The 22,165-nt window shown below is 40.7% G+C and overlaps 1 protein-coding gene across 6 annotated transcripts in view; it reads right to left on the reverse strand.

Annotated features, from left to right (window-relative positions):
- The window catches only part of ARHGAP22 (Rho GTPase activating protein 22), a 124,994-nt gene that overhangs the window by 64,259 nt on the left and 38,570 nt on the right, over positions 1 to 22,165 (reverse strand). The window contains exon 1 of one of the 6 annotated variants that reach the window (XM_039709436.1): positions 12,895 to 12,980. The exons of the other annotated variants lie outside the window; for them this stretch is intronic. The gene's annotated coding sequence lies outside the window, so the exon portion shown is untranslated. Of the gene's footprint in view, positions 1 to 12,894; positions 12,981 to 22,165 lie in introns of those variants that run through there. 6 annotated transcript variants of the gene reach the window in all.

Raw genomic sequence — 22,165 nt, forward strand, 5'->3', positions numbered from 1 at the left:
GAAAGTGGGGTTATAAAAACTGAAATTGCCTAACTCTTGATTAAATGAAGAATTTTGCATTATTACCCAGCACTAGGCATTGTAAGACTCCTTCAGTCACCCATAACAAGCTGTTCTGCACAGAATTACCTGTGTCTTGCAGGCTGGGCAGCTCAGCCTGGGCAAAAAGGGTTGCATGATCTGGGATAGATCTGCCCCTCCAGCCTGATACTGACAGCAGTCCAAGTCCTTCTGTCCTGGTGGAAAGGAGTCAAGTAAATTCTGCTAAGAGTCTGACTGGGTCACCTAGGAAGGGGACCTGGGGAAGGGAGAGCATCTCTGCAACTGATTCTTTTGAGACAGAGGCTTCTCACGTGCCACTCCTGAATCAGCTTTCATGTCTTTCCTGCTGTGCTCTAAAGCACTACCTTTTTCCTCAGCACGTTCCTCTCTAGATCTTTTCCCAGACTGATTTCCCAAGGCTAGTGGGTAATTGCCAGTCTGGAAACCCTGGAGAATGATCTGGCATTTAGCCCACTCCATCCAGAAGCTGACAGAACAGAGCTAAGACTGGTGGTTGGACCTTCAGGGCCTCACACAATACTTGTGACAATTAACTTTCCTCATTTTGCTCTAATGACCTTGCACACATGACAGTGTTTGCTGGGTGTACAGCAAACTCTGTTCTATACCTGCCACTAACTCTACCTTAAAGGAACCAAGGGTTGACAGTCCCTTTGAACATAAGGATCAAGCTTACATTATTATGAAGTACAAAATTTTCAGCTGCCTATAAAGCTTTGTGTTATCATGACTTGTATTTTACACACAGCCATAAAAAGAAAGGGAAATAATCCATGTAATTACTGTCCTGAGCCAGACCACTTGTCCAAGCAAGAACATAAATACTACAAAGGTAACTAATCACTAATCAACAGGAACATGGTAAATTATGGATTTCAGAAAGAGTGTTGATTTATAAAGGACAAAATATTCCAGACAAAATGAGCTAGCTTGCTGCGAGGAGGCTGTAAAACAAGCAAAGTGTAGCAGGGACAATGTGCTTGGATTTTGTTTCAGTATCCATGGCTCCAGAATTCCTTAGTACTGAAACTCAAGTTGTCTGGAATATGAACACTGTCAGAGGTACTCAAAACTCAGACAGGCTTCTCAAAAAAGCATTATCATAGCACTCAGTGTATTCAGCTTGAAAATAAATAGGCACTAGGCAGCAGCAGAGCAGGAAGCTGACAGAGGGGAGGCCATCTCTGCCCTCAACAGGAACATGTCTTTGATTCCTTTGCCACAGTTCCCCATATGAAAATGGGGAAGAGGACTACTTATTTCTTGTGTAATATGGCCGAGGCTCCACAACAATTAATGCTAGCTCTAAGCTACAAAATCACTTAATAAGGCATGACTGAGCTAGATCAGGCACAGGCACAATCACATTACTGTCAAGTTAGGGAAAGCATACAATAGTTTACATCAGCTTTATGCCAGCTGCAGGAGAAAAGATACCTAATCCAACAAAACTGGAATGATAGAAGCAGACCGTATCTATATAAGCAGACCATATCTGAGTAAAAATAAATCTTGCTAGTTTACAGCCTGGGGGGGGTGGGGAATGTATTTTCTTTTTAAAAAAAAAAAATTGAAATATCAAAAAGAATTTATATCAGAACAGTACTTTGGATCACATGCCTGCATCTTTGGTACTAATAGCTCCAAAACCACGTTCAATTTTTGAACAGCCTCAGCCTGTCAGCTCTTCAGTACATGTTAAATTTCTCATCAAATGCATACAGTATGAGGCTGTAGTCTCAGTTCTTCAAGTTTTGTATTTAGACTTTTGTTTGCATCTCCGTTTAGAGGCTTCCAACCTTTCTCTCTCCCTAGGGAACACATCTTTTAATGTTTTATTTAGTGTTCAGATAATATCTTCATAAAGATCTGTAAACAGAAATATGTGAGAGCATGTGAAGATAGTACAAGGACTGCAAACTGCAGTGACAGAAGTAGAACAAAGAATCCTAGATAAGTTACCAAGACAAAAATAACCATGTGAGATGAAAAATAATATATTATATGAAAACAATATGTATATTGTGCAAAAAATAATCCTGGCAACCACCACAGTTGACAGGGAATGTTTAATTACAAAGGAATCTGTATGTGATAAAAACAGTAAAGAAGGCATTGTTTTGTCTGAGAAATAAGAGATCTCACATCATCAATCCTCTTCCAACATATTACATGGCTCTCTGAACTTCAGATGATGTTGTACAGTTACCTGCAGTACGCCCAGCTGAACACCTTCTCAGCCTCACAGGCAGGATTCCTTCCCTGCTACTTCTGTCTGAATTAAGTGATTTTACTAAAACTGGAACACGCCTAATATCTGTGAACATCAGACTTCTGTGAAGGTTTTATTTTGCAACAAAATTATTAGGTGACCTAGCCATGAAAAAGGAAGGTTAAAATGTTACTGGCTGTTCTGTTACTATACAGCCTACATACAAGCTAGTGAAAACAGTTTTAAAAGGCTATCATAACTACTTATGTGATTCAGAACTAGTTCCACCCCTTCTCCCTGCACATACACCATGCAGGGTTTTCTTATAAACTAATATTGAAGTTGCTATTCAACCAGGCAGGCAGTTCTGCAGTTGTCACCAGTAGATATGAACCTTAGTGTCCTGCACGGACACAGGTTTCTAAATGCTGTCTCACATTTTCCTAGAATTTTCTGTAAAGTTATCCATTTATACTTTAAAGACCATATCTTCTGAAATGGGAGCAGAAAACTGAACTTCAGCATCAGTGTCTACAATACTATTCAGAAATGACTCAAACCTCAAACCACTGAGAATTTACACATGGAACAATTCAAGCTGACCCTCATCCTGAGCAGGCCATCGTTTCTGATGGAATCATCTTTGCTACAGCACTCCATGGCTTCAAGACAAGAGAGTGGAAAAGGAGGTGATGCAGAACTTATTAAAAGGGATGTGAAAATACCACAGGGCCATGCTACTAAGTCAGGAAAAAATTTCTAAAGCGATCTGAAAGCCAACAACCTGCAGCACCAAAGGCCAAAGTGGTGGGGAGAGAGGGCTGGCTGGCCCCTTCATGACCCTGCTCGGACCTTCAGTTCCTGCAAGATCTTCCCCACGAAAGGCAGCTGAGGTGCCATTTTGGGCTTAAAGGGGAAAACAACACGATAGAACAATAATGATACAACATGGAATCCATCTTTCTCCCAAACTCCTTGCTTTCCTCCTGCCTGCAGGGAACCCTTGCAAGAAGCCACAGCAGCAGTTCTTTGTCTCTCTCTCCCCTCCAGCTGGATTGGTGTCAATAGCAGTGAGGCACACACAATTCCTAATCAAGTTATTGACAACTGTTCATCACAACATATACATACCATTTGCCTGTTTATGACAAAAATTAATCTCAAAGGCTCAATTGCTACATTATTAGCAAAACAACATGGTGCAACAAACAAAACTGGTTTTTATAGTAATAGCAAGATTGTCTTTTGAGTCACAGTTAAAGAGACTGACTCACCATCTTGTTGCTGGTTTAAGATTAAATCTACTCTGATCTCATATATTAGCAGTCTTACTCCATCTATACACCTCACTGCTTGGGAATGGATTCTGCTCTCTCAATAGTCTTGTATGGTAAACATGAAGTAAATAAAATAATTGAATACTGATGTCAATAACTTCATTGAATGAGGATTTTTTTTAAATTAACCATCCATCAAAACTTTCAATACTAGTGTTTACCCCCAATCTTATGTGGCTGCTATTATGTCTAATTTCAAATACCCTTAAAAGTCAATTATTTTCATCTTTCTCACTTATGTGTTTATATAAAGATGTGTACTTTTAACTCTCTATAGAAATATATTTTGGTTTTAAGAGCTGCATTGAATGCTGTGCTACACTGAGCCATGAAGGAGTGGTCCTTCTAAGGAGGATAACTGGTATGTTTATGGGTAAGTGGTAACTACATGCTACGTCCTCTCTGGTGGATGATGGCCTACAAGCCAACACTTGCACTGAAGCTAATGGGGCAGTTAACATTTCTGCCTGAATTGCACTGAAACTGAATTTGTTGTTAAGTTACAAATAGCAGGAGTCTCTGGATCTTAGAAACTATTTACAATATCAGCGGATGAATGGTAGCATTTGTTGAGAAGTAAGTACATTCTTTTTTCCTAATGTCTCTGCTCAAATACTTTTCAGATGAGCTAATAAACCACCTTGTCCACTCTTGATTCTGTGAAAAATCGCCCAAAGACCTGTGAAAAATAACATCTTAAAAGTAAGTTTTTTCTCCTCCAGTTTTTCTAACACAAACAAATCTCTGAATATGCAGCTATCTACAATATTATCTCTTAATCTATCTCTGATAATGTTCTTGTTGATGACAAGCTAAACCTAGAAAGTGTTTGGATGCATAGGGGAAATCCTAGCAATGAGATTTTACATCTCTTGAATACCTCCTTATCCCAAATCCCACAGCCAAAGGAATAGCTGCACTGAAAAGATCACCAGTTACACAGGCTGAGAATTTCAAACTGGTACCCAAGGAAGAACAGCTTGAGCCATCACAAACCACAATTGTTGCAAGCAAGTTCCTAAAAGCTCCCTGAAGATGTGGTGGGAGGGTTAGTACTACAACCTGGCAGGTGAACATCTTTCAGAGACTGCAACCTGACTTCTCTATTCAACCCAGCTTCCTCACTTCCATCTTAGATGTCTGAACTTCCTAAAGAATGAAAAGAAGAGTGGAAATAGCTGAAAGAAGGAGAATGAAAAATTAACTAAGTGATCTCTATTAATAACAGCTATGGGGAATCAATGAGGCAGACTGGGAGTGTGATACTCCTGGGAGAGTGAGAAAGGACAGGCCAGACCTCAGCCAACATGCTCTGAGAAAGAAGCTTGGAATTAAGAACACTTTAAAAATAAATCCCAATAATTTCTGAATGTCTCTCATGGCTGCAGTTTTAATGCTGAATCTCTGCTCACAATGTTTTTGGCTTTTAGCCAAATATTTGAAAGTCAGTGTGATCTTTTTTCCCCTCCTTCCTAGCCATCCATAATTTTAAAGCATTCCCACAGCTGTGAAAGAAATCATAGCTGGGAGGGAGCAGTGCTTGGGTACCCAGAGGCTGCTCTCTCACCTTTTTTCACAGCTGGAATTCTTCATGGTCTTTGGCACAAACTCTTGCTACTGCCTTGGCTGCTAGGCTGCCTTTTGTATGGGTGCAGCTATCTGAACAGTTTCAGAATTATTTTTAATTGGAGAAATACTGGATTTTCCCATAAGCTCAAATAAAAATAGGCAGCTGTTACCATATGAGAAAAAAAAAAGGAAATAATAGCAAGCCTATCTGGAATAGTTAATAATTCCAACAGATTCATATTACAGACTCCAGATATGAAACACAGGCTGTATCTTAAGCATCTCAAAGATGTGACACCATTTCCCTTATTTACATGCCCCTTCCCTTGCAAAACTAACTCCACTGTGAAGTTCAGGTTGCAGCACTGGAGTTGCTAAGCATGAGTGAGCCCCTGGAGAGAGGGCAGCAGCAGGAGTCACAGGAGCAGGAGTCAGCCTCCTGTCTGCCCACTTCAGCATAGGAGCCACCTCAGTCTCACAGTTTGCTGTCATTACTATCTCTCATTAATTAAACATAAACAGGAAGAACACAGGACATTGAAGCAGGGTCAGGCCACTTGGGATGGATGTGTAGAGGTTGTCAGAATAAGTAGAAATTAAACAGGAAAGGCCAAGACCCTTCTGGAATTCAATCTGTCCAAGGATGTTACAGAAAACAAGGCTTTTCCAAGAAAGGCTTTACCCCAAGAGAAGGTAAAGGAATGTTGGAAGGAAGACCTTCCCTTGGTCAAGGAGGACTGGGTTAGAGAACACCTAAACAGATTTGACATCTGCAAGTCCATGGGCCCTGATGTGATGCAGCCATGAGTACTCAGAGAGCTGGTAGATGCCAGGGCAAGATTGTTCATGATCATCTTTCAAAGGCTGTGGCAATCAGGAAAGATACCTGAGGAATGGAAGAAAGCAAATGTTATCCTGGTCTTCAACAAAGGCAAGGAGGATTTGGGGAACTACCAGCCAATCAGCTTCAGCTTATTCCCTGGGAAGGTGATACAGCAGCTACTTCCACATGATGACAAGCAGGTGATCAGCAGTAGTCAGCATGGATTCACTAAAGGTACCAGCCTGATTGCCTTCTTTGTTTCTTTGATGAAACAACTACCCTGCTGGATGAGGGAAGAGCAGTGGATATTGTTTACCTAGACTTCAGTGTGGCTTTCAACCCTGCCTCTCCCAACGTCCTCATTGGCAAAATCAGGAAGTATGGACTGGATGGGTGGTCAGTGAGGTGGATTGGGAACAAGCTGAACAGCGGATCCCAGAGGATTGTAACCAGGGTCTAGTTGGAAGTCTGCCGTTTGTGGTGTCCCACAAGGTTCAATAACTCCAGAATATGGGGCAAAGCAACTCTTCTAGAGGCTTTTAAGCATTAAGAGGCACCCCATCATGTCATTAGAGAAATCACTTGGCAGGTAAGTGTCACACAAGAGAGACATCTTGGGATATCTTGTAATGGGATGTGCACATACAGAGTCAAATGCATTTTCTAACAAATGAGCAGATGTGTTCTTATTGCATGCATAGCAGCTATCAGAATTTCATTCACCTGAAAAGTTTACTTTTTTTGTGTACTAGGAAAAATCTAGAGAGCTTCTGGGTAGGAGCACAGTGGGGACAGGACTAGAAGAATAAACCCTCTAATCCTCAAACCACTTCCTGCCTAGAGCTGAAGAACCAGCAACAAACAGGACAGGAATGGGAATGTTCTGGCCTGTGTTGGTATATTCTTGGCATCCTTGGATTAATGTTTTTGAAACCTCAGTCTGCCCTGACAGTTTTGAAAAGCTGTAAATACAGGATGAAATGCCCTAAATTAATATGCCTGTCTAAACTGTGAAGATTTTACTTTGGCTAAAGAGAGTTAACTATTTTTCCCCCCTCAGTTTTCAGGAAATAGAAGTCAATGTGCTCATTTATACACCATTGCTACTATGCAATTTGGCCCTTTAGTTATGCCTGAAACTTTGCCTCTCTCAACTTAGTTTACAAATGAGCTTGATGCCTGAGACGCACTGAAATACGGCTGATAACACCAGCACTGACTTAGCTGAGACAAGTGCCACAGCTAAAATTCTGGTGATACCAGAAAACCTTTGTCTCATTCCACTAAAATACAGAGCTGTGGTGGAAAGAGAGTGACAGTAGTGCCTAAAGATGCTCATCAAGTCTGGGCTGCCAAGAGCTGGGTGCTGTCTAAGCATGCAGCTGGCAGTCTCTGCTGTCTGCAAGAAGTAACAACTGCTTGAGACAAACAACGACTAAAAATAGTCTAAGGAGGGAGCAGTAGCTAACGAGCATGTGCCTAGCTTTTTCAGACCACAACAAGAGCTGGTCCATGACCTGCAGAGTTTATCATCACAGCAGACTGGAGAACAGACAGGCAGGGAATTGCAGGCAGACAGAGGCAGCAGTGTGTGTCCACAGCCCCACAGCAGGCATCACCAGAGCAGGAGAAGGAGCTCCTACTGCTCCCTTCTGTGTCGTGCCTGATCCACTGTCCACAACGGGAGCCTGGCACACACAAATACACACAGTCCCAGCACATCTGCTTTCTGCTTTATATTCCGCTCACCTGAGCTGAGCAGTGTGCGTGCAATTAACTTTTACAGACACCTTTCACAGACTCTGCAAGTTAATCACAATACTAAGGGATTGGAAGGTATCTCAAAGCTATTATCAAAGGAGAAAGAAAAAAATTATATGAGACAAAGTAACTGAATGAGATGTCTATTATTACAGCCTGTCTGCAGCAAGGAGAAGAAAGCAAAATCAAAGGCAGATTTAGGTTATTTCTTGACTTGGAAGTACTGTTTCTTGGAGTGTTAGTATTCAATAACTTTTGTGCTGGTTTTATAAAATAAAAGATAAACCTAGAAAATGTTTTCACCAAAGACCAAATGAAGAATAGAAGATGGGGTTAAACCTGACCCTAATGGAAAATGAGCTAACAAGGCAAAATTCCATTAGGAAACACTTTGAGCTTATCAATATTCACTTTTGTACAGATTTAACTAAATTGACACAAACCCCAACACAGTTAAAATAGATGTAGCCCTTCAGCATAACTAAAGTCAGAGTGCATTAAAAGTGTATCAGCATGACTTGGTTGGATAGAGAATTAACTAAAAATCAATTTCCATTTAGTTAAGTGGGTTCAGTAATAGAGTGCCAACCAGACACAAGCAATGATGAATTCTAGCAACTGCTGTTATTTCTTCTCTAGATTCCAAGTCCCAGCTCCAGTACTATGACTGACATGCTGTATAAATTAGTTTGCAAGTTTAATTCATAAAACCTTAGTGATACACATCTCAAGCTACGATATAATCACAATTAATGCAAGAACCTCTAGGCAACACTGATTAGACAAGGCTTTGCTAGATTTTGACCTTCTCTAGTGCCTCAATTTTCTAGTGAGTCTGGGCATAATGATGGAGGAATTCAGCTCCAAAAACCTCCCTATCCCTTTCTGGGGTCTAAAACGAAGACACGAGCAGAACAGTCACAGTGCAATTTCCTCTCTCTGACATTTCTCATGCTCTCCCTCTTGTGGCAAAGAGAGTAATTTTTGTTCTTTCAAAAAAGCAAAACGTTCAATTCATTCAATAAACAACTTTATGCATGAGCCAGCACACATTGCTAAGAAAAAAAAAAAAAAAAACCAAACAAAAAACCAAAGGCTGTTATGAAACAAAGCAGAGGCTCTCTCCTATCTTGTTTTTTCATTTCTAATAGTGGCACTTGCATGAAACAAAATGCTGATATCAGAAATCTGAGATCCTGTCACACCTCCTCCTTTCTTTATAGCTGAGTCTTTTTCAACCACCTCTTTTTATTCTCCTATTTGGCCCATTGTGACTCTGCTGTAAACTGTACTCTCTATCATGCAAAACATTTTCTTATAAGCTTTCATCTCTTTAGCAGGAGTGAGATTTTCTTTTATGGAAAAACAGCAGCAGACCAGTAAAGGTATTAGGAAGAGAGGGAAACAGAGGGACCAAAGGCCATTCTGTGCATGCAGAAGCAGAGTACAAACATCATTCCTGTTGTCTCTGTTGCCAAGCAATTTAAATCGAGGGTCGAAGAGGCAAATCCAGCTTTAGTATCCATGAAGTCTCAGAAAATGGGATATTAATAACCATGGCATGCCAACACCTGTAATAATGGTCTTTCATGACATACATTTCCAAAGAAAAATTAGTATGTCCTCTCAAAGGTTACATTATGCCCACTCTGTTCCCAACCCTATTTTGTATTAGCTACATCCAATGTCAACTCCCCTCAATTAGAAACATTCATTATTCAAGCTAACCCAACATGCCCTTGAGAACTGGGATGAGGAAACAAGGGTATCACTGCAGGGACAGACATATCTTCAAACAACTGCAGCTTTAAACAGTCTGCAGATAGTGGAGTCAGGCCAAAGGACTGAAAATAAAATTTACCCCCCAGATCCCAGATACAGAGCAATCTTAGTGTATCACATTTTTACACTCAAGAACAAGCCAACAGCATATTACTTCAAATTGCAACCATTTTATTCTACTGTCCACAGTTTACAGGCTCCATGCTATGTGTGAACTTTTTCTCCTAACAAGTTATATTTTAAGAGCCAATTTCCTTAAAATGTTTTTCAAATGAGTATCAAACTGACAGCAAGCAAGCTGACATAAGTAACCTAGGGAGGACCATTACTTGAGTACAAAATTTTGATTTAGCCATAAAGGTTTGCTGTAAGAATTAAATAAAGCAAACAAAAATTAAAATATCACAGGCATAACTACTTCATGCTTTCCTTCCTTTATTAAATGTTTAGACACTAAATATTAAAATTGTTACTCTAGAAGTCTCCCTATGAGATTGGAATATCATTACAGTAGCAGACCCTATAACCTGACACAGCATGTAAGAAAGCTTCAGTACAAGTGAACAGCACAAGAACTTTATGCAAATTGAATAGTTTGATGACACTCTAAGGTCAGATATGCCCAGGCAGCAATGACACACATTGAAAAAGATCTAAGTACTACTTAAGGGTAAGAACTGTCCTTAAGGATGTGGAAGGCAAGCCCACCATGCTGCCAGGAAGAGCTGTACTGCTGCAGCTGCTGACTTCCCAACATAGTAAGCAAGCAACACAGAAATATTTGCATGTGTCCCATCTAACATAAACTAAGAAGCCACCAATCTGTAAGAAATAATAATTGAAGCCTAGGAAGATTTTAATCTGGTGCAGGAGGGAACCTCAGTGGAAACAGGAATTTAACACCACAGGAACTATAATCAGCTCTTCTTCCGTTAGATAAAGACCTGCTAATTTGCTACTCTGAATTTACTAAATCCAGCCTTCAGCATATTTTTTTCATTATTCCTTGATTAGTTTAACCACCTTGATCTAGAGCTTCTAGTCATTTTGGATACAGAGGTGAAAAGTTCATTCCTATATACAACATACTTCTCCTTTCCCATGTGTCTGTTCTTCAGCACCTCTTTTTGGTCTCACTTGGGCTAGAAGCCTTAATTCCTGAGCAGAATTAAGAAGTATTTTAGAGTCTGAAGAAGCGTTCCTCTATTTTTGTCCAGCATTTAAAGATTTTTATTAATTTACACAGTCATTTTGTATTTACTTTATAAACTGTATGTTTCCTTGATACTGAGAATAATCGGGCTATATCTAGAGTCCTTAGGTAATGCTACATCTACCTTCTCCAAAAGTTGTTCTGGTGAAGGTTCACTGGATTTAAAGGAAACCTGCAAAATCACTCTTTACAAATGATGCATAGTCTGATCTACCCACAAGCCCACAGCAGAAGAATTCATAGCCATTAACAATTATTGCTAAGTTTGCCTGCTATAACAGCTCCAAATAGAGCTTCAACTTGTACTTCAAAAGTTAATGCTTTCAATAAATTCCTTTCAACCCAATTTGATAGCGCTGTGATAGATTTCAACTGCTTGAACTTTTTCTAGGCAATAACAGAAACTAGGGTTTCAGCACCTAAGTTTCACCTCCTCATCATGGATGCTAAAACAAAGGAAATAGGAAAATCACTGTCAAAATCAGTAGCCTTGTCCTTCTGATTATGAACCACTACTACCCATTTCATTCTAAGCTGGACCTCCAATATTGTGTGTCTCATGCTTTCCAGTTCATTTGCATGGATTCAAATTGGTGTCCAAACCTACACAACCTTTTCTAGGCCCACGAGCAGAAGTTGCCTTTCCTGCTTTTTCTGAGGATATCCTCCCCTGCATTTTCTGAAGCTCATTATCTTTCAGTGATGCAGAAATCACAGGGATGCATACAATGCAAAAACTTGCTTTAGTGCATATTTTAGCCACTTCTGAAAGTTCTCATGGCTGCTGAAGGTATGGCAACCTGGACTAGCTCTGCACACAACTCACAAAACATCAAGTCCACTCGTGACAGTGATTACAAAACTCCCAGAGGAGCAGACCTTGATGGAGGCTCAGTTGAAAGCTATTATCTTGTTCTCATTGATTTCCTATAGCATTTACATTTTAGAACAGATCTGCCAGAACTGAAAACTACTGGGACTGTTACTGTGATTTGACTGGACACAACATCCTAACACAGGCTGAGGATGTCAGAACTGACTGATTTCCCCCTAGGAGAAACCTACCCAAGAAAATCACCCTCCTCATCCCCACACACAATCACAAATGGAGATTCTCCTTTCTATGACTATTTTTGACCCAGATTATCAGATCCCGACTTTGACAACATTTATTCACAAAAAGAGCGCTCACTATAGAATCGTATTAGACACTAAAGGGTGTATATTTTAGGAAATTGCCACTAAAATACCAATGCCTCTCCTGCAGAGCAGACACTGATTTCTGAGACTGGGCATGCCTTCCCAACCCCTCATCAAGCCACACTGTCTCACTGGGACCCAGGCAATAACAACTTGCTTCTGCTGCCTTTGTGATGTGTGATGGCTTTCACTTAAGACTGACAAAAGATAGATCTCATTTATCATGCTATTAAATGACACAGGTTTGGACCTATGTCCTGGGATGACATCCCAGCATTCCATGGTTTATCTGGACGCTTGCCTCTGCTGCCTTAAAGATGGCTTTCACTTAAGACAAAAGACAGATCTCATTTATCGTGCTATTAAATGACACAGGTTTGGACCTATGTCCTGGGATGACATCCCAGCATTCCATGGTTTATCTGGACTGCTACCAGCAGCAGAGGTTTTGCCAAGTCATCACATGCACAGATCATTTCATGCCCTACACACAAGTTCTGCTCAGTTTCAAACCTGGAATTAAATTGAATTTAAATTGAAAGAAGTGAAATAAAAGGGTTTGGACTAAAAACCATTCTGCTACCAACCTCTAGATGTATTCCTTGGCTACACTTAAATGGATGATGGAGCTCACTCAGTGGCATTAGTTTCAGGGACTGCCACACACTCCAATGGTGTTAAACCATCATTTCTCAGAGCCATGTTACACCTTAGCCCAGAAAGCACTTTTGTGCACAGTACAAAGAAAATTAAAACCAGACAAAAGCAAACTATTTCAGGATGTTCTCAGTGCAAAACTTCCCCAGTGTTCCAGGACAAAAGGACACCAAGGCTCCTGGAGCATTGCTGCTATTTAAGGAGAATGGTCTCAGTATGTTTCATTTAATAAAAAAATATCCCACATATTGACCCCATGAAAGAACAGTCTGTGCACCTTCTGATTCTTGAAGACAGCAAAGAGACTTGTTTAAAATAGCCTACATAAGTCTTCATCCTCTCTCCTCTGGAGCTCTGCATTCCTTCCACCACTGAACAGACAGAAACAAACCTGCATTGTCACACAGAGAAGAATAAGGTTAAGACATCTTTCAACATGGCGTTTAAGCATGTATTTTTTTGGACAGACTACTAAATGCTAATCTGTGCTGGGAGATAGGAATCCCAGGTTTTCTCCTGCAGTCTGCCAGGACCTACTTTTCAGAGCTGCCATGCTCTCCTATCTCCCACTGCCTTCAGAGGGTGTTCTGCACTGCATTTCTGAAGGTCAGTCCCTCAACTCCCCAGTGTTCTCCTCAGAAATCTCATCAGTAAAATAGGAACAGATTAGATCTGTACTCCAGCTGAATTACTCCCAAGCACTGTAGTAATGTGTGGCATCATTTATTTTCTGCCTTTATTTTGCTCTGAATCAACGGAGCACTCAACAACTGCAGATTTACAGCTGCTGCAGATCTCTTCAAGCAATACAGCTCTGAAAATTCAAGTTATTGTTCTAGCTGTCTGTGCCAGGACATTCATAAGCAGCTCTAGGGAAATTACTGTCAAAATTTGCAACAAAATAGGTTCTGCTGGAACCTGAATGTGAACTACACTAGGTGGTGATATTTGGGTGGTGCTCAGTGCTACTGAGGCTGTTCCATTCTCAGAATTCATTATTCTCAGATCATACACTTCTTATTTAGCTGAACTAACAGATCAGTGTCTCAAACCCAGACTTTTCCTTTAAGAAACAGTGCCTATTAGTGGACCTGAGATACCATTTTCCCTGGCTCAAATTCCAGCTGATAAAAGAACGTTATTGGTCTCTGCCTCAGTTTTCCTTTCTATAACACACAGAAAATACATCTACAGAAGTGGAGCTATTTTTACTGACCTGAACTCTAGCCAACAAAAGACCAGGGCAGGTAATGTTGATTATGCTTCCACAAGTGCCCAGATGGCATCCAGGCAACAAGAGGTTAATACTGTTCAGCAGAGCAGCCTCCAAGAGTAGTAGATAGCAAAAAACACTTTTAGCATCACTGCAGCTGAGCTGGCTTCAACAAAGAAGAAAACTCCTCTTTCATAAAAAAAAAAAAAGTTAACAACTTCACTGAGAAGCGAGGAAGAAAAGGTACAAAAACCAACAGTTCAGTAAACAGGAGTAGTACCACCATATAAAGGCAACAGATATTCTGAGGCACCAACCCAATAAGAAAAGGGGAAAAAAAGAGAAAAATACTAAGGAAAGCACAAAATTTATTATTCAAAATATTGCATACTCCCTGTGCTAGGCAAGACTATCCACAAGGATCACTTCACTACAACAACAGACATTTAGCTGAAATATTGAAATGCCTTTTCCAGAGCTGAAGTTATCACTAGCTGTTAAAGACATGATAAAACCTAGTGTAGGGGTAGATTAACTCCCACCTGCTGCTCCAGAGCCCAGTCACTTCAGAGACATCTGGTGCTAGCCACTGCCAGAGACAGAATACCAGACCCTGGGTTAGACCCAGTCAAGCAACTGCTGCTTTCACAAAAAAAAAAACCCAAAAAAACACCCCCAAAAAACACCAAACAACCAGACTTGATAATTTGATATTAACAGCACAGCAAGAGTTCTATCCAGGGAAACTGAACTGTAAGTGAAAACAGACCTTGAGCATGTTTTGGTTTAGCTATTATCAGAAAAAGGCTACTGCTGCAGAGATTTCCTCAAGTATGATATTACTCCTGCTTTAGGTAATTCAGAAAGGAGTGTTGAGAGTAGATGAGAGGTGGGTAAAACAGTTTCAAAGCTCATGAAATCAGAGTACACTTTACTTTTCTTGGGGAGAAACCACCAACTTCCAAAGACTTATTTGTATTCCTTGACTGAAAATGTTCATGGCTCAGTTATACACTAACAACCACTCACCTACAGCATCAGAGAAACAAAAGAGAATGATTCTTCAACCCTACCTGAAGTAGCCAAATCTGTTAGAGTAACACCAGCTTGTGCCTCTAACAGTTTGAGTTGCTCACTATGGATAAATCATTGGGATGCTGTGAGTGAGAGGAATGAACTGCTTAATTAAGACTACCATGAATTCATGTGGGAGGCTCAGTAGTGTAGAGCTAAGAAGATACAAAGTTGTGGGAAACAGGAGTGGACAATGCCAACTTAGAAAGGCTACTGTGAGACAGGAAAACAACTTTTAGGGCATTTTCCATAATACCAGAAAACATCCCAGTTGTGCAATACAAAACAAGGGTGCAAATTCTGTCTGCCTTATTCAGATGTACTAAAATGCTGTGAAAGGATAAATTTCTTCATGTCAGATCAGGCACAGTCTGCTTCCACAGGCATGAAGTATCACCATGAAACCCTACTATGATTTCTGCCTTATCCAATAAAAACACTGATTAATTGATTACATGGATAAAATCACATTTATACTGTCAGGTGATCCAGCAATACACATTGTGTATTAATAAGCAAGGAACCAAGATGTTTGAAGGCAGTAATTCACAAATCATCTCACCATCAGTGTGCTCAGGGATCCTTTCCAGCCCCTAAACAGCCTATGAAGCCTCTCAGCTTCTCTAGTCTCCTTTGCTTCAAAAGACTATCTCAAGTCACACACTCCCTTGTGTGTTTCTCCTATACTGAATTCCACACATATGGCAGTATTAAATCTTCAGAATCAGAAGAAAATTACAAGATAATATAGAAACATACAGTAAGAGCCTAAGTCATTGCCACTGTCAGCAGGTACAAAACTCCAAGTCTGTCTCTGGCTGAGAATGGGTAAATCCCTGACAGCAAAGTCTAAGAGCCCCTTTACATTGCTGCTGTTTTCAAGCAGATTCCCCTCATTTCCTTGGAATCTCATTCTCCTTCCTATAGTGATGACTGAACTATATTTTGCCTCCCAAGGGAGAGCTGGATGCCTGTCACTTGAATTGCTTACAGCCAGGCCACTCAAAGCACATGAGAATATGCCGGGGGGAACAATACTGCATATGGTTTCTCAGCATTCCTGAGAGCCACAGACAGAAAGGGATTGATGGAGTCAAAGCCCTCCCTCCCACCACCCTTCAGCCCAACTCTGTGCTCCGGAGGGGTGTCTGACCCACTGGGCTAATCAGCAAGGCACACACATTGGCACACACAGATTTTCCCACACAGAAAGCCAAAACACTGGTTTTTCAAAGCGTTACTTCAAGAGCTAGACACAAAAGGCCTACATGCTTTGGGCAATGGGAGTAAAGTCCCAGATTCCACCTTTTTAGAGGTGCTTAAGTGGTTTAAACTTCAGGAAGATGCTGGCCTCCATATGGAAAAAAACCAGCCCTGACAGACTATGAGGAGACAGCAGTAAAGTAGAAGGTTCATCCAAGAATTTTGCTTTAAGGGACTGAATGCTCCCTCTCTTACCCTAGGCACTTGCCTTAGTATCCAGAGCAACTCCAGGCAAAATCATCTCGGGCAGCAGACTGGTGGAAAACAAACTGCACATACCCCAGTCCCTATTTAGTTCCTAATGGTGCTCTGGAGTACCTTGCTGAGTGCCACTGGAGCAGACTGGGCTCTGTGAGACAGCAGCTGCTGCAGGACAAGGAAGGCTTCACCCCAAAAGCAAGAGCAGTTAGTGCTGACAGTACACTTGTCAAGTATAAAAGACAAAAAACCACTTTCCTGAAAGTGAGGAGTCCAATGGTTACGTACAAATGACATCACTCTAAAAAGTGCAAGGGCAATACTATAAAGATAAATAGGCAGACCTGAGCCTAGCAGTAAGACAAAGCATTTTCATCAATTAGACAGGTGTGGTACTGGATGTTGGCAGTAGGCTGCATGCACTGGATGCTGAAGGAATGGGGATTATGAACACAGAGATGGCTTCTCAATGTGGAACATCCTAGAGTGAGATGTAGAACACCTCGGGGCAGAAAATGGCCCTTCTATTGTCTATTTTCACCATACTTAGGTATGGTAAGGAAATATACATAAGGAAATTCCTTCAGAAGTCTGTTTTGGTTTTGTTTTGTTTTTTGTTTTGTTTTGTTTTTTGTTTTGTTTTGTTTTTTGTTTTGTTTTGTTTTTCCCGAAGAACACAATTAATTACAAAACCACCCAATTTACATAATCAAAACTACGTAGATTTACATAATCAAAACTACGTAGATGTACATGCAGTGCTACTAAGTAGTGTGGGCTAGAAAAGAAAATGGAAATTAAGTATCCAACTTGCTTTGACCTCCAATTAGACAGTCATTTTTAACAGAGCAGCAAAGACAGCAGACTTGCTATGCTCATCACACCTTCACCTCTTGTTTCCAATGACACTTTAAACCCCAAAAGTACTGTCTGGCAGACCTTTCTTCTAGTACTACAGGCTGGGAGCAGAGTGGCTGGAAAATTGCCCAGGGGAAAAGGACCTGGTGGTGTTGGTCAACAGCAGGTAAACATGGTCCAGCATGGTGGAGGGAAGGTTAATGGCATCCTGACTTCTACCAAGAATAATGTGTTCAGCAGGACCAGGGAAGTAATTTTCCCCTGTACTCAGGACTGGTGGGGCTACAGCTCAAGTCATGTGTCTACTTCTGGGCCCCTCACTTCAAAAAGGACATTGAGGTGCTGGAGCATGTCCAGAGAAGGGCAGCAGAGCTGGAGAAGAGTCTGAGACTTGACTCCTCTGAAGAGCAGCAGGGGGAGTTGGGGTTGTTCATCCTGGGGAAAAGGAAGCTCAGGAGAGACCTTACTGCTCTCTACCTGTAAGGAGGCTGTGGCAAGGGTCAGCCTCTGCTCCCAAGGTAACCAGTGACAGGACAAGAGGAAAAGTTATGTCAGGGGAGGTTCAGATATTACTCATAGTAGTTAAACTTTGGAAGAGTCTGCCCAGGGAAGTGGTGAAGTCACCGTCCCTGGAAGATATCCTCAAGAGCAATGAATGCAAGTTCTGCCTGGGGTAGGATGTCAGACTGAAAGCCATTATGCAGAGATGAGCACTGCATTTAGGAATAAAGAGAAGAGAGACTACAAAACAAGCTGGATAAGAGTTAGTTCATCCCATTTTGTGCAGTTTAGAAAGCTTTCCTGTCAAGGCAGTGACACAGTAAGAGAGAGCAGAAGCAATGTCACTGCAGGGGCTCATGCTGCATTTATGAGCTCTCTCACTATGAAAGCCTGAATGCAGATCAACAAGTAACAAGACTGTTGACAGTAAATACAGCTGGAGGTTATGTATACAGCAGATGTTACCAAATCTTCAGGTGTTAGTTCAGTTGTCTACAGATAAAGCACAGCAGGCAGTTTAACCTACAAATGGAATTTCATTTAAGGGGCACAGACTAAGAAAATAATTGCTTCAGCTTCTCAGCCTATGTGGTTGTTACACATTAAAAACCTCTGTGCACCTGCCCTCAACGTAGCAGTATTCCACAGTTCCCATGTTTAACATACAGGTACTGATCCACTGCTTGGATTTTCTGGTTTTGGACTCATATTCCTTGTCCTGCAAAATTGTATGCCACTCCACTTACTATGCCATATGTGCTAATTTTTGAGGGACATAGTCCAACACAGCACAAAGTAACACTTTCTTGGATAAAAATGACAACAGAAAATACTTTGCACTTCTGCTAAATTATTAATAATGTGGGAAGAAATAAATATTTTAATTGAAACTGATATTTTCAAGTTACAGCAATCAAGAACTGTATAAATACAAGTTTTAAATAAAAAGTCTTTTTAATGAAGTGTCTAACAAAAGAACTGCAATTAGTTCTGCTTAGCAACCAACCAACATCAAAAAACAGATGGTGAATTGGACAAGAGACCAAACATATGATCAAGCCTTTGAAATGCTATCAGTTAATTCCTTTCTCTTCAGAGCATAAGCAGAGAGACTATAAAGGTAAATAGTATTTTTCCACCAACCAACACAGCAACAGCTCTGCCGTGTTAGGTCAAAGGTTGCTCCTTGCTTTCATTAACAAAACCAGTCACAGATATGTTTCCTAGGTAAGTAATAATTGATCAGATGAGTTCAGGATAATATTTCTTTCTAAAACAAATACCCCTAAGTTTTCAAATTCCTAGTTAGTTTTTTAATTTTGGCAGAAATAATTCATGTCTCCTACGTGCCCCAAATGTACCTTCCAAATGCCACCCTTAGTAGCTATAGGCACATGGAAAAAGGAGAGGAAGCACATTTGGGTGCACACAGGGAATGCCAGCTGGAGAACCATGCAGGTGGCATACTCTGCTGTACTCACTAAGCAAATCCATTCACTTTATCTTATGTTTTGGAAAAGACTGTGAATTCCTCCTTTATCTCCTTTGTTATGTCTTCAGTTTTCAAAAAAATGCAGAATGCAGAAACCTCTGAAGTCCTTTTTGCTACTACAGTTATAAAGTAAACTGACCACACTGTTAAAACGAGGAATGAGTTCACATCCTAATTTAATATACATTCCCATCCAACACAGGCTGTTTTTACAGTGCTCAGGTTCACATCACAGAGAACTGTTTCTCACAGGAAGAAAAGTGTGCAACATAATAGGCACACAAGTTTATTCATACACATGCTGGGGACTTCATAGCTCTAAAACACTGCAATTGTGCTACTGTGTGCCTCACATGACTGCACATCCAGTCCCTGGGAGAGCCAAATGTATAAGATTATGATCAAAATCTTCTCAGTACTCCTGGTGAGAACTCATTCTGGACTTCTGTTAGAATCTATATTTAGTTACTGTGGAAGCACAAAATCTGTAACAAGAAGACAGAGGAAACAATTTAGCCATCTTTTGTTATTAAGAGAAGAATTAATTCCTTAGCTCTGAAGTAGTATTATGAATCCCAAGGCCACATTTCTAAAGTATTTCAGACTGGAAGATACTGAAATTTTTTTTTTTTTATTTGCATTAAGAATTGCAGACTTCCAAAGAATGGTCTTCTCCTAAATCCTCACCCCTTTTACTTCTACACAGGAAAGTATTAAGGTCATTCAACAGATGCAACTGACCTTTTCCAAACTTCTTCTTCTGCTCCTTTTACACTAAGCACAACCATTATCAAAAAACCTAGTGAGTTTTAGCATCTCAGATAAGCCCCATTTTCTCAGTTTCCCTGTCTTACAAGCCCTTACTGCACCTTCTTAAACACAAAATTGTAACAGAAAGCACACCTTGGCAGCTGACACCAGACAAGACTAAGGGCAAATACCATTTGGCTGAGAACTAGAACTCTCCTTCATTCTTCATGCTTGCACCAATTTGAAACTTTTTTTCATAGAGAACACAAGGTGGGTCTCCCCCGGAGACCTAAACTGTGCAGGACAGATTGATGACCAGATTAAATCAAGTAAAGGCAGAAGTCACAATCTTGGTTACAGTGCATCACTGGAAAGCTACCAGAAATCTTTGTAACACTAGAGTGAAATAAAGAGTTTTTTGAATCATCTGATGGGGAACAGTATAAAAAATGCCAAGAAAAGAAATACAATCACACTGAAACAAGCAAGCACAGGAAATAGTGAAGTGTAAACCATCAACCACAGCTCGTGGCAAACACTCTCCCAACAGCTTCATGTTCTAGGCTAGTGGGAGCCAAGAGTACTAGAGGTGAGGAGGAAGGAGGATTTTATTTCTAGTTCCCTTGCAATTCCTACCAGCTATCACATTCTTCTCCCACATTATGGAGAAGACATAATAACTAGCAGACAGGGTAAAGGGATAATTCAGTATTCCTGCCCAGAAATCTGTTACTTTCCAGCCAGTAGGGGAATTCTACTACAGGGACAGAAGGGGAGATGAGTGGGGGAGGATGACAACTCAAGCTTTCCATTCTGGCTTTAAACAAATGCAAATAGCCTTAAACACTCACACCCCCTTATTAAGCTTGTCTCTGCTATCTGCAGATAACCCACTGCATTCAGGGGGACAATTCAGCCTGCAACTTTCAAGAAGTAGGAATCTACTCATCAGTTAGCCCTATCTGTGCCTGATGTGCTAAAAGGCTATCAGAAAAAAACTGATAGGGCAAATGCAAAACCACAAAACATTGTTATCAGTAGCCAGGTCCCGTCACAGCTCTCCCACATCTGCTGAAAGCATTTTCAGCAAAGCAGGACTTGTTGAAGCTCATGATCAAATGATCAAAAGGCCAGTGCACCAGTAGCCTAAACCATTCCTTGAAGCCAAAAAAGCAAAGCAGCAGGGGCAATCCAAATCAGTGGCTTCTCTACATATCTAACAAATTTAGAGCCATCTGAAAAGCACTGGAAAATAAGCTTACTGCTTTAAAGGGACCCATGCCAAGCACCAAGGAACAAGCAAATTTCAGCAGCATCATACAAAGCCAAATTTGGTCCCCAATTAAGAATACAAATGACAGCCTGGCACTTCAGGTCTTCCCTCACAGTGACTGATCAGCGAGACAGGGCACGGACCTTTTACCTCACCAATCATATTAGTATCAACAGCAAAGTCATATTAAACTGGAGACTTGTTAAGTTTCATGCACACAATCCTTGTGCAGTTCTTCAGCTTCCTACCTGGGTTAGGAGAGTCAACTAGGAGAGAGATTTATTCTGTTACACAGGAATTACTTAAAATATATTTTCCAAATAAGAGAAAATAAGCCTGCAGGACCTTTAACGGGCCAGCCTTGAAAGAAATCCTCAAAACATTTATTAGTATTACATACTAGATAGGGTTACACAGGCAGAATATAATTTTATGCAAATACATATCTCAACCGTATAAGTTCTCAGAGAATGGTGTGGCGTCACTGATGTCTGCAGGTTTACACAAATGTGCAATTTTGACACAAGCATACTTTGTTCTTTCAAGCCTGAATGCAATATGCTAGCTGAAACACCCATTGTTTGTAGAAGCTCTTCCCGAGGAAGATAAATACAATTTCACTCAAGTGAATGAGGTGACTGGATTCATGCCAGAATGAGGACAAATGTTTTTTGATAACACCCAATCTAAGCCTCCCCTTCCTCAACAGATTAAAACCAGATGCATATGAAAAATCCTACTGTATTCCCCATCCAAAGTTCAGGGGTATTTTGCTCAAATCTTTTTTCCTTTTCCTGTCTTTAGAGGGAAATTCACATCCATTCACCAGGTCCCACACTGACAATCTGGGCATAGTCAACCCAATAATAATTGAAAGACTAGATATCCTTTTACCTGGTCTTCTCTACTCCTGGCAGGGAAATTTG

The sequence above is a fragment of the Passer montanus genome, unplaced genomic scaffold (assembly GCF_014805655.1).
Source record: "Passer montanus isolate IOZ18808 unplaced genomic scaffold, ASM1480565v1 scaffold21, whole genome shotgun sequence".
NCBI classification, from domain to species: Eukaryota; Metazoa; Chordata; class Aves; order Passeriformes; family Passeridae; genus Passer; species Passer montanus.